Here is a 14195-nt window from a genome sequence, read left to right as displayed (position 1 = left end):
TGTAGCGACCTTTACACTGGGAAATTAGTTTATCTTTGCATTTTAAATAAGGATTGTTTCTCTCTTTTTCATACAAATAATTAATAACTTTTTTATTTCTAAATATAGTTTTATATTTATATCATCTCTTTTCAGTTTGACATAATTCTACAATAACACCTAACAAACATCATAGTGATATGTAGCTTCAGTAAACTCTACTAACTTTGAATAAGAATAAAGACGGAAATATGACTTTTAATAATATAATTTTTGTATCATTAAAAAGATTAATCTTTAACAAATACTTTTGTAATACTTCATTTTTTGATTGGATTTGATGAACAACCCGAAAGTTTGAATTCATGACTGAACACTCTAATTTCATTTGTTTACTTGACACCTGCTGGGGATACAGAGCTGGAAGGTGGCTTCTTTGAATAGGGATACAAAGCACAATTGACCACGCATTCAATGGGAGTCTATGAGTTAAGTGAACGTGGTATAAAGAATAAATTTAATAATTGCTGGAGCAACTCTGCATTTCATTTGCTTTGCGGATCTATGCTGTCTAGGTTGTTGCCTAGATACCAATCTACCCCAACAATTGTCTGCAGTTCAATTATAAAAATTCGGGAGAAACTGCAAAACGAAAAGTTTGCTTCTACCCCAATGATATTTACCACGGATATGAGAGCTATCGTCTCATACTTTCATAACCGAGACCAGAGTGAAAACTGTCGTCAGGATGATGGCACAAGCTTTATAGAAGAAATCTTTTTGCACTTAATCGATCACAGTGTAGAAGATATGGAAAGGAATTTTCAAACAAAAATTTTAAGTTTTTCCAACTGTAGTACTTGCGGCAAAACTGGATCCTCTGCGAGAGGACACATAGTACTACCACTCAATCTATTTGAAAATTCTATACCTAACGTATCTGTTCAGTCGCTTCTGTGGAAGAGCACAGTAACAGAAGACAGATTTCATGACTTTGATTGTGACTGCCCACCCGAAGATAAAAATTTCACTAATAGAATGTTTTATTTGCAACTGCCAGTAGCACTTTTAATCATTGTGGAACGAGGCAGTGACATGGACAGCACAGTTTGGCATTGCCCGTAACCGTTAATCAAACACTCTCTCTATACAACATGTTGCCTGGTCAGTACCATAGAAACGCTTGTGTCTATCGTCTTGCTTCTGTTCTCGTCCATCATGGTAACACATCCAGGTTTGGTCATTACAACTGCCTAATATTTAATTATCTCTGTGAAGGTCTAAAATTTGACGATGATAACCAATTTCTAGTTTCTCAAGAAAAATATATTAATGGTAAGGAATGCAAAGAAAATTGCCGAATGCTTCTATATATAAATTCAGTTGCTTTGGAAAATGAAAGGCGAAGTAATAATCTTCCTTGGGAATGTGAAATGATGCCCCATAACTTTATAAATGTTGAAAAAATCCTCTTTGGGCTTGAACGCAGCCCTAACGAAGTAAATCTGCCCACACAATCATTCAGAACGATTATTGGAAATGAACATTTGCACAGTGATGTTATAGCGGCCTTTTTGCAGCATCTTTTGTTTCAATTTCATGAAAAATTCCATATTGAAGTGATGCCATCTCAGGCGTTGTCAGCTGTTTTACAAAAGCGATCTTCCGGACATATCCTATCTTGGTGTATTGAAGATTATGAGCAAATCTTAAAGGCAGACATCGTCTTTTTCCCATTTCATCAGGCTAAAAAATACTCTCCAAGTCACTGCAGCATAATTGCATAGTACCCACAAAAAAGATGGTGGTACACTGTGACTCTGCTGCCAGTAAAAAAGGTGACACAGATGCCTGGTCTGCTATTAACACTGTTGTTTCTAAAATACTTTGTGCTTCAAAAAGAGAAGCTGAAATATCTGAATGGATGTATTTATCATTAGACAAACATGGTCTTCAGCAGCAAGACGATGCACAAAGCCGCGGTGTATTAACTTGCATAAACGCTTACTGTCTAGTCACATTAACAGATGTTACGATCGCTGAGAATGATCTTATACCCATAAGAATGTGGATAGGAAAGTCTTGTATCGATGGTGCGGATTACATACCGAAAAAGAGTAGAAAGCCTCTAGTCTTTGGGCAGCAACCAAAACCGGCGACCAAACAATTTCAAACTTTGAGTTTCAGGTAGACAGAAAATCAACACATAAACCTTTCGCTACCTTGAAATTGATTCTTGATTCATCCTTAACTGACGAGGAATTTACTAATTTTGAATGTGCTTTAGATAATTCTGAAAGTAGTGTTGACTCTTAAACTCTAGAATTAGCGGTAAAAAAAATTGGAATAAAAAGAAACAAGGTTCCCGCTAATCCCTTGCCAGAACCTGGGTCGAGTGAAAGTGACACGGATACTGATACCGCCGACGCAGCTATATATTTCCATCAAATGAAGCACCTAAGAACCAAAACCTTTCAGAACGACTTCATTAATTACGCTAAATCTGACATGCAATCATTTTTGGAAAAATTTACAGATGCAACAAAAAGTGCTTCGTTTTATTGTTAACTTTTATGCTTTTCGGGATTCTTATATTCTTATATTTCATACCTGGTAGATTTACATTACAGTAAATTACATTACATTACGTGCTATTTTGGTTGAAAAATTTGAACCCATAATGCCACACATGTCTGAAAAAATGTGACCAAAAATTCCTCAAACGTAATGAAAACTGTACCCATAATTCCGCACAGCAAATAACATTATCCCCCACCCCCCCCCTGATGTTTATACAACATTTTAGTTTATCTTTATAGAGGTTGTTGAACTATCAATATTGCCGCGTCTAGACGAATTTTGGATTTGTGAGGCAAAATACAAAGAATTAATGGACCAAGAGTGCCAGAAATTTGGGGTTCACTTCTTTGACAGGACACCGAACTTTGAAGTCAGCGATCCGTGTCTTTGCTCATGGAAAGACGGACTTCACATAAGTGAAGACAAAGGCATCCCACTATTGTTGTGTCTTTTGAAGAAAGAAATGAATTTACTTAAAGCTGCTGTTGTCCAGGATTCATCGCCTTCTCCTCCACCACAACCTGCTCCAGAGCCCCAATGCCTGGCGTGGCTATGGAGAGAACTCCGGCACCATCACTCCGAAGGTTAGCCATTTCTATTGAAGAGTAATATTTTACTTCGAACAATGGCTCCTTTTTAACGGAAACGATGTCTTTTTAAAGGAAAGGTTGATATGGAAAAAAAGAGTCCCATCTGTTTTGTATCTCTGCACGAAAATTGTTTACTTATATCCCCTATAGTTCCTTGAAAATATGTATCCATTAATCGTAAAATAAAAGGAGAATGATGAACAAACTTCGAGAGTGCAGTTATTAAGTTTATTATAAACATTAAATTTTCAGTTGAATTCTTTTAATTAAATAATTATTTGTAAAAACAGATGTTTAGCTAAAACTTTTTAGAATCTTTGATGATGAAAGGATTTATTTTTTTCCATGTTTTTCAACTATAACGCTGTTTCATATCTGTTTAATTGATGCTAATAATGGCTTGGCGCAAAATTGACAACTCCAGTGAATTTCCTTCAAGGTCGCAAAGGTTGTTGTCTTCAAGCACTACCAACAGCAATCGGATCGCCGCCAGCCGTGAAAAAATGAAGGAACACTACCTCCAAAAGGTAATTAAAGTTCTAATTCACCAAAGCAGAATGCCGACGTTGGAGGAGGATAAGCATAATTTAACGTTTTTTGCTAAATGGTTATTACCCACGCTATCCTGTCAACCTTGAAGTGAAGTAAAGTTAAATTAAAATATTTTCCAAGGATATCAGCATTTACATACAGCCACAAAGAATTGTAACAACCCTGATACCGCCAGATAGCCTGGCTTATTCGCATGCTTTTTTATAGAAGAGTGGCCAAAAGGTACATAGAAGTACCCACGATGAAAAGGATAAATTGGAGTCAAGTGACAAGTCGCGGCATTGTCATGGACAATTTCCTATTGACGAACACGAATCCTGGTCTCTACTAGACTGCGACTTCCCAGGTAAATGCTTGCGAATTAATACCTTCAATTCGGTCTTTATTCATATAACCACAAATAGCACCAAGTTTCAGTTTAAGTTTACAATATATTTTAAAACTTACAACTCTTTATGCATTTTTATTTAGTACACAAAATGTGCGCAAAATTCAAAAATTTCAAAGAGGCGCCGGAAAGTGCAACAGCAACGTGCAAAAGGTGAGTGCAACCTTTTCAATTTTGTTCAACAACCAACAAAGTAATCAATTATTTTGAACAAAACAAAGCCAATTCCAAATATCATAGTTCCTGTATTTATTTAAATATATAGATATATATCATAGTGACATCAATATTCGAGCGTATTAAAAGCAAAATTGATCTATTTCTAGCGGAAGTTCATCAGCATAAACGAATTAAAATTATGCAAGACGCAACCGATCCAATCAACCTTCTTGTAAGTAGTTAAAGCAAAATAAAAAACTTCCTTATTCAGAACCTACGAATATGTAATATATATCTGAGTTTTATATACGGATATCGAAGAGGTAATAGAAATTACGAATTTCCTTCCTAGATCTCAATTGATAAAAAGATGGCAAAAAAAGCAAGCCCCAACTCTGCTTTGAAAGGTATCAGTGCTTATTATTACATCTAGGGACGTTTATTTGCACGAAATTCATTCTGATTTATCACCTTTATATCAGTATCTATCTTTATATACGTTTTTCGTTATGTCCCCAATCAGCTTGTAAGCTTAATATTTTTGACACACCAATAGGGATTTTGATTGATTTATTGATCGATTGATCAATTGATTGAATAATTTGTCAAAATATATTATATCGAATTCACAAAAGACAAGCAAAAACTACTGACTTGCTATTAACATCCTCCGGTTACCATAAGAATTTTAAGAAAAATATATAATAAGTAACGCATATTTTTTCTTAAAAAAGGCAAACTAGGCATCTCGACAGTTCCATTGAAACACTTTCAGCGTTTGTATGCAAAGGTTGTGCAAGGAGAAAGGATACCAAAGCCAAGAAAGGTTGCAAGTTCTATCTACATCCTTAAGCTTACATTTTCTTTGTATTTCAAACTCATATTCATATAGCGTTTACAATAGCAAAACAATTAACTTATAGAAAAGCAACTTTAAAAATGTCTCATATTTTACATTCCCTTGAACGTTCGATGCAATTCTAATACCATCCTCTATTTCTGCCTTCTTCAGAGAGAATCGGAGCCAGTGCAGGTGACAGTGAGCAACGCCTCAGATCAGAATAGACAAGTTGAGGTTTGTAGTAATTTTTCGAAATCTACAATTTCATGGCTAAGTCTAGCTGTTTCCATTGCTCAGTATCCACTCAATATCCATTGTTTTACATTCCCTTAAACGTTTGATGCAATGCTAATACCATCCTCCATTTCTGCCTTCTTCAGAGAGAATCGGAGCCAGTGCAGGTTAAAGTGAACAACGCCTCAGATAAGAAGCATGACAGAAATGGTAATACTATTGAAATCTATATTTTTCTATTATGAATCAAGCAATGTTAGTTTGAACAGATAAAAATTCTTTGTAACTGTAGTTTTTAGGAAATTCCGTATTTTCAATTTCTTTTTTCTTATTCAGGGTTGGTTAATCTTATTGTGAAAGTGGTCTGCGGTGGTGGGAGAGTAAAAAAAAACTCGAATTGTACGGAGGTAAAGTTGTTGGCAGAAGCGGTATGTCATTCTTGTAAAGTCACTACTGATGGTAAACCGTATGATTTTGACTGGACAGCTATTACGGAAGGTCCCGGGCTAATCATCCCAACACACTCAAAAAGTTTCGTTCCATGTATTACAGAAATAAGTCAACTATTGATAAGGTAATAAATGAAATTCTGTTTATCGAGAACAACTCCCCAAGGCCAAACAATAATGAAAGTTTTGTCTCTTTTGATGCCAAAACAATTTCTGAAAACAACGACAAGCTTGAGACTTTTTATGATGACTCTGCCTGTGGGCAAGTTTCCGAACAGAATACTCTAGTTAACTTCGATAATAAATGTGGGAAGAAAAAGGGAAGCGATGCAAATATATCTTTCACCAAGTCTGCAATCATATCTAGTACTCCAAGCAAGCGTGTTTCCGAAGCACCGTCATTTGGTTCTGAAAAATTTGAAGGCAGGAAACATTCTAAGAATAAAAATGTAGCAAAACTAGAAAAGGAAAAGATTCCCCCTAGGAAAAGCAATAGCCTGATAATAGAAAAAGCAAAAAATAACTGCTTAAAAAGGCAAATGAAATCACGTAGTCATGAAAAGGCAGTAGGGATTATCTTAGGAGAGGCTGTGTCAGTCTATGGAAAGCGTATTTTAGAAAGGTCGTATGAAGATACAGAGAATTCGTGTGTAGAAACTGATAGTGGAGATGCTTCTTCCCTATCGCAAGACAATTTTCACGTCGACAGTGACACTTCCATTGAAGAAGATCCCCATATTAATCAACTATACTCCCAAGATCTTATAAAAGCTTTGTCTAGATCAAAGTATGGCTTAAAAAATATCAGGGCCCATATTAAAAGAAAATGCATAAGATTATCTCTACCAAAAAATTGGCAAAAAAGAATGTTTTTATAGCATAAACAACAGTCAGAAAGGCAAAAAAACTCATCTTTCATCCGAGGGAAAAACGCTTATAAGGCAAATGGTAGATAAGACCGATAAACTTTGCATTTTGAAGTTTGGCTACACACATATTCAAAAACCATGCTCAAGAAAAACAAATTTCAATACTCTAACTGGCAAGGCTGAATGTACAATACCTGAATGTCAGTTTAAAGTAACTTTTTCCATACCAAATTTTTTGTCAAAATTCATGTATTTTCACTTTGATGGTAACGTTTATCATCAAAAGGATTCTTTAGCAGCAAGGACAATTTCTGACGAGGAAAAAGATAAGCTAACATCTTTGTTTGTTGAAGACAGATCAATTTTGCCATCTGGAAAACATCGAACAGACCTAGAATTAATGGATCCTGATTCTTTTGCTGCAGGTAACATGACTAAGGCTGGCAAAAGTCACATTACTTATCAGCAGCTAGCTGCCAAAGCCCGAAAAGAGGCAGATTCAATTGAAAACATTTACAAAAACATTGTTCAACTTCAAAGAAAAATCAAATCTTTAGACGAGCAGCAAGCTTTAGAGCAATGTGCTATGTTTAGAAACCATTTCGGTTATATTCAGCGCCCCATTATTACCGATGAGGAGATTAGCATTGTGCTAATTGATCAGCCAATGGTCATGCTATACCATGAGCACTTTAAACAATACGCTTTGCATATAGACGCAACTGGCTCGTTGATAAGAAACCTACGGGGATTTAATAAAATTCTGTATTATACTGCTACTGTTCAGCACCCATTTGCAAAAAGCCCTCCATTGCCCGTGGCCGAATATATCACAACTAACCAAGACCAACATTCTGTCAAAAGATTCTTGGTTAGTGGAAATGGAGACTCTAAAATATGGAAAGGGCAACATTTCTAAACCAAAACTAATACTATTAGATTTTAGTATGGCTATTATAAATGCTACCCTTAGCGAATTTTGTGGGGAACCACTTCAGGATTATATAAACAGAAACCTAACGTGTAGTGAATGGCAGTGCTTCACTTACAGATTTGAATAAGACATTTCTACATATCTGTGCATTTCACATAATGCGCATCAATCGGAAACATGCTATGAAGGATTGCGGACCTGGTGAAGATGGAAAAAGTCGTGTCCACTTTGCAATGCGCCTATTTGGAAGATTAGTCAATTGTTCTTCATTAAATGATGCTGCAAACATTGTCAAAAATGCAACTGTTGTATTGTCATCTAGATATGTTGATAAAAACGTTACAAATGCATTGGCAACGGTCGAAGAATCAATTAACACTTTTTGCGAAGGATTAGATGACAAGGAAAACCAATACACAATTCGGACGCATTGCATTCTGATGATGTTTCAGAATCTTTCGAATACAGTAATTTTGATACTCAGAAACACAAAACAGAATTGCACAGGTTTTGGGGACATGTGCTAGAATCTGTAAAGCTTGAAGACAACAATGACAGTGCTGATGCCAACAGGTACTATATGCCTAATTATTGTACGTGGTTACACGAAAAGTTACCTTATATAACACTATGGAGTAATTTATGTTTAGGGGATCTGCAATGGTTTAATCAAGGGTACGATGACTGCCAATTACCTGAGACTAAAACCAACTCAGTAGCAGAACAGTTTTTCTGCCCGAAGAAAAGGAATAGGAACAATCTTAAACAATCGATTGTTGATTTCATAAGCAAGTCCTGGCACGACAACCGAGGCTTGCAAAGACAATTTATTTTGGGCCTACGGAGTCATATTTGCGACGCTAAAAAGGTTTCAAAAGAGACAAAACAATCATATAACAGAATTAAGAAGTTAATAAGTTATCACGATGAATCAAGTGGAATTGATGACGAACTAGAATTAGATACTAAGGAACCTTATAGCGTTCTTGAAACTTGGGACAAAGGTAAGAAAAATACCAGGGAAAAGAAAATGGACAGTAAGGGTACTTTCCAAGAGCCACCAAGGAAAAAACTAAAATTTACTGCTTCAAATAATGAAAAAGAATTGTGTAGGAAAGTTTCTAAAAATTGCTCTGAAATTTCTAAACAATATGACAGGGAGAATGTCCTTAAAGTGTCACCATCATGTAATAATTTGAGCAAAAAAGGGTATCCTATTTATAAAATGATGGTCTATAAATCTATGCCTGGACCAGAGAATAAGAATGTGTTGCTTGTTCGTAACAAAATTGTTAAGGGCTGGGAAAACCTTTCTTCAGAAAAAAAGGATAAGTACATTAATGATGCTCTTAGTAGAAAGGAAAACTGCGCAATATGTGAGCAAGATGAAATTGATAGCAGTAGCGATGAGGTAAACTGGGTAAGTTGCGATGACTGTGAAAATTGGTATCACGCAAAATGTGTCCATATTGATAGTTTTTATGCTGAGTCTGTACCTATTTATATATGCCCACGATGCAAGCAAACCTACTTTGACGGTCTACCCAAGCTTATTGCTCATTTTCGCTTTAAACCGGTCCATGAATTATTGGAACTAGATGACGTATTTTCACTTTGGGCGACACTATCTTCTGAAGACAGAAGGTATATTCGAAAACATATTTTTCCTATGGAAACAAGACATATACCCCAAATAGGTAGTCTGCAAATCTTAACTCATAGACTTCCGTTGTTGCCATCTGGCGCACATTGTTGTGAGGTGTTTTATCCCTGTTGTTGCCGTCTGGCGCGCCTTTGTTTTCAGTCTAGCATCCCCGTTGTTGCCATCTGGCACACCAATTTTCATTGGCTAATATCTTCAAAACGTCAAATTTGATTGGCTTATGATATAATGAGTGATAAAGCTTATTGTCTAGGCATTACAATGATATGTTTTGCTTTGGTGGTTGCTAATAGCAATTTTAAAGTTATTTGCAATCCAAACATCAGCGGTTGAACTTTTTGAATTCTGTTCGATTTCCCGCAATGAACGCCAATCTTGAAGATCTTTTCGCCGAAACTAGCAGCGACAATGAAAGTTTTTACGGATTTACGGGGGAGGAATTATGTAGAAGTCAAGAGGAAAATGATGACAATATATCTGTTGGCGAAATATCGAGTGAAGATGGAGAGGATGATGATGAAACAGCAGAGTGGCCTGACGTAGAGGCTGCCGAGTGGACTGATATTTTGCAGCCTGTTTTCATCCCGCCATTCAACGAGGAAATAGGACCTACACAAGAGCTTGAGGAAACATAAAAAGAAATTGACTTTTTTCATCTATTATTTGAGAAAAACATTTACAGAAGGTTGGCAGAAGAAACAAATAGATACGCCCAGCAGTTACAGACTGAGCGTGGCATCGACAAGTCATGGCAGCCAACAACCCCGGACGAAATCCAAACATTTAGAATCCAAACAAATCCAAACAAAACATTGGAATGCGGGTTTACATGCCAGTAGTAGACCTACCAGAGCTTCGGATGTATTGGTCAGAAGACAAATTTTTTTGGGAATTTTGGAATTTCTGAAGTTATGCCCAAACTGCGCTTCGAGAAACTCTCCCATTTTTTCCATGCAAATGATCGTGCAGGGTACAACAGGCAAGACCCCAATCGGGATAAGCTGTATTTGATTAGGCCTATCCTTGATTCGGTGCTTGCTGCTTGCCTGAACAGCTATCATCCACACAGGGATGTTGCAGTTGACGAAGCCATGATCAAGTTTTGTGGTTCACTTGGCTTCAGACAATACATGCCAGCAAAGCCAACAAAATATCGCATAAAGGTTTGGGCTCGTGCAGACAGTCAAAACGGCTATGTCAGCGAGTTCGAGGTGTATGTGGGGAGACCAGCTGGTGGCCAACGGGAACTTGATTTGGGACAGAAAGTTGTCTGTAAATTGACAGAAAAAATAAAGGGAAAGAACCACCATATTTATTTTGACAATTATTTTAATGGAATAAAACTCCACGAAGACTTGTTAGCGAACAATTTATATGGCTGTGGCACCGTGAGAGCCAATGCTGCTGGTTTACCCCAAGCAATGAAGGGCAAGCGGGGGAGTATAAAACTTGCTCCTAGCGAGTCGAAATATGGCAGAAAGGCATGGTATCTGCTATGTTATGGCAAAAAAAGCCAAAAGAAAACCCGTTAAAATTCTAGCTTCCAATTTTGACCCATCTCAGCCAGAGACATTCGTCAGACAAAAGCAAAAAGATGGCCGGTACAAGGAGGCTCCATGCCCTGTGCCTGTCAAAGCTTACAACGAAAATATGAATGGCGTTGACAGAAGTGACCAGTTGAGGACGGCTTATTCATCTGCCAGAACCTCCAAAAGATGGTGGACTTATCTGTTTTGATTCCTAATTGACTTATCAATTTCCAATGCCTTGATTTTGATGCGGGAGTCAAGAAACCACAAACTGGTCACTCGCGCCGGCAGACCCAAGGAAAGGCCACTGATTAACTTTAGAAAAAACCTTGCGGTTCAACTTATCGGAGAAGAAAGAAATGGGAGAAAGAGAAGTATAAGGCCTGATATTTCTGGTGATGGACATTGGCCAAAGAAAATAGAAACGAAAGGGCGATGTAGAAATTGCTCGAGGAGAAACGCGAACAGACAATCGCGATTTTTTTGTAATGGATGTAGCGACCTTTACACTGGGAAATTAGTTTATCTTTGCGTTTTAAATAAGGATTGTTTCTCTCTTTTTCATACAAATAATTAATAACTTTTTTATTTCTAAATATAGTTTTATATTTATATCATCTCTTTTCAGTTTGACATAATTCTACAATAACACCTAACAAACATCATAGTGATATGTAGCTTCAGTAAACTCTACTAACTTTGAATAAGAATAAAGACGGAAATATGACTTTTAATAATATAATTTTTGTATCATTAAAAAGATTAATCTTTAACAAATACTTTTGTAATACTTCATTTTTTGATTGGATTTGATGAACAACCCGAAAGTTTGAATTCATGACTGAACACTCTAATTTCATTTGTTTACTTGACACCTGCTGGGGATACAGAGCTGGAAGGTGGCTTCTTTGAATAGGGATACAAAGCACAATTGACCACGCATTCAATGGGAGTCTATGAGTTAAGTGAACGTGGTATAAAGAATAAATTTAATAATTGCTGGAGCAACTCTGCATTTCATTTGCTTTGCGGATCTATGCTGTCTAGGTTGTTGCCTAGATACCAATCTACCCCAACAATTGTCTGCAGTTCAATTATAAAAATTCGGGAGAAAATGCAAAACGAAAAGTTTGCTTCTACCCCAATGATATTTACCACGGATATGAGAGCTATCAGTTCATACTTTCGTAACCGAGACCAGAGTGAAAACTGTCGTCAGGATGATGGCGCAAGCTTTATAGAAGAAATCCTTTTGCACTTAATCGATCACAGTGTAGAAGATATGGAAAGGAATTTTCAAACAAAAATTTTAAGTTTTTCCAACTGTAGTACTTGCGGCAAAACTGGATCCTCTGCGAGAGGACACATAGTACTACCACTCAATCTATTTGAAAATTCTATACCTAACGTATCTGTTCAGTCGCTTCTTTGGAAGAGCACAGTAACAGAAGACAGATTTCATGACTTTGATTGTGACTGCCCACCCGAAGATAAAAATTTCACTCATAGAATGTTTTATTTGCAACTGCCAGTAGCACTTTTAATCATTGTGGAACGAGGCAGTGACATGGACAGCACAGTTTCGCATTGCCCCGTAACCGTTAATCAAACACTCTCTCTATACAACATGTTGCCTGGTCAGTACCATAGAAACGCTTGTGTCTATCGTCTTTCTTCTGCTCTCGTCCATCATGGTAACACATCCAGGTTTGGTCATTACAACTGCGTAATATTTAATGATCTCTGTGAAGGTCTAAAATTTGACGATGATAACCAATTTCTAGTTTCTCAAGAAAAATATATTAATGGTAAGGAATGCAAAGAAAATTGCCGAATGCTTCTATATATAAATTCAGTTGCTTTGGAAAATGAAAGGCGAAGTAATAATCTTCCTTGGGAATGTGAAATGATGCCCCATAACTTTATCAATGTTGAAAAAATCCTCTTTGGGCTTGAACGCAGCCCTAACGAAGTAAATCTGCCCACACAATCATTCAGAACGATTATTGGAAATGAACATTTGCACAGTGATGTTATAGTGGCCTTTTTGCAGCATCTTTTGTTTCAATTTCATGAAAAATTCCATATTGAAGTGATGCCATCTCAGGCATTGTCAGCTGTTTTACAAAAGAGATCTTCCGGACATATCCTATCTTAGTGTATTGAAGATTATGAGCAAATCTTAAAGGCAGACATCATCTTTTTCCCATTTCATCAGGCTAAAAAATACTCTCCAAGTCACTGCAGCATAATTGCATAGTACCCACAAAAAAAGATGGTGGTACACTGTGACTCTGCTGCCAGTAAAAAAGGTGACACAGATGCCTGGTCTGCTATTAACACTGTTGTTTCTAAAATACTTTGTGCTTCAAAAAGAGAAGCTGAAATATCTGAATGGATGTATTTATCATTAGACAAACATGGTCTACAGCAGCAAGACGATGCACAAAGCCGTGGTGTATTAACTTACATAAACGCTTACTGTCTAGTCACATTAACAGACGTTACGATCGCTGAGAATGATCTTATACCCATAAGAATGTGGATAGGAAAGGCTTGTATCGATGGTGCGGATTACATACCGAAAAAGAGTAGAAAAGCCTCTAGTCTTTGGGCAGCAACCAAAACCGGCGACCAAACAATTTCAAACTTTGAGTTTCAGGTAGACAGAAAATCAACACATAAACCTTTCGCTACCTTGAAATTGATTCTTGATTCATCCTTAACTGACGAGGAATTTACTAATTTTGAATGCGCTTCAGATAATTCTGAAAGTAGTGTTGACTCTTAAACTCTAGAATTAGCGCTAAAAAAATTTGAATAAAAAGAAACAAGGTTCCCGCTAATCCCTTGCCAGAACCTAGGTCGAGTGAAAGTGACACGGATACTGATACCGCAGACGCAGCTATATATTTCCATCAAATGACCTAAGAACCAAAACCTTTCAGAACGACTTCATTAATTACGCTAAATCTGACATGCAATCATTTTTGGAAAAATTTACAGATGCAACAAAATCCAAGGTTATAACTAGGGGAAAAAAATTGTCAGAGCGAATGAAAGCCCTCATAACACTTGATAGAAGGGTGTATAAAAACCTAGCTGAGAAGGAATTGTTTGATAAACTCCACACTACATTTGGAATTCAACAAGGCGCATTATCTCGGGTTATAGTTCCCTATCCGTAGAAACGGTTGCAAAAGATGATGACTGTGTGATTGGCCTCAAATGTGAATTAAAGTACGATATAAAAAGGAGATTTGGTCACACGCCCGCTGATATAGTAGAGCACTTCTTGCTACCAGAGCACCTGACAGAATTTATAATGAATAAGTATAGCCTTTCTTACGTAGAAGCGACAGGAAAGCTTTACTCCATTGACAGGCCTGCAAATACAGTTTTCTTTGATGCTCTAAATCGCCAGTAAA

The 14195-nt window shown here is 36.8% G+C and overlaps 1 protein-coding gene across 7 annotated transcripts in view; it reads left to right on the top strand.

Annotated features, from left to right (window-relative positions):
* LOC135695749 (uncharacterized) overlaps nucleotides 1–14195 on the top strand; it is a 60051-nt gene that overhangs the window by 26511 nt on the left and 19345 nt on the right. For 2 of the 7 annotated variants that reach the window (XR_016144316.1, XM_089111538.1), the window contains exon 1: nucleotides 2793–5751. The exons of 1 other annotated variant lie outside the window; for it this stretch is intronic. The gene's annotated coding sequence lies outside the window, so the exon portion shown is untranslated. Of the gene's footprint in view, nucleotides 1–2792; nucleotides 5752–14195 lie in introns of those variants that run through there. 4 more of the 7 variants (XR_016144315.1, XR_016144312.1, XR_016144314.1 and 1 more) reach the window with 4 other exon arrangements.

The sequence above is a fragment of the Rhopilema esculentum genome, chromosome 11, assembly GCF_057945365.1.
Source record: "Rhopilema esculentum isolate cy_ngs chromosome 11, ASM5794536v1, whole genome shotgun sequence".
Taxonomy (NCBI): domain Eukaryota; kingdom Metazoa; phylum Cnidaria; class Scyphozoa; order Rhizostomeae; family Rhizostomatidae; genus Rhopilema; species Rhopilema esculentum.
Note: the sequence above shows the minus strand (reverse complement) of the source record. Positions and strands in the feature narration are given on the sequence as shown.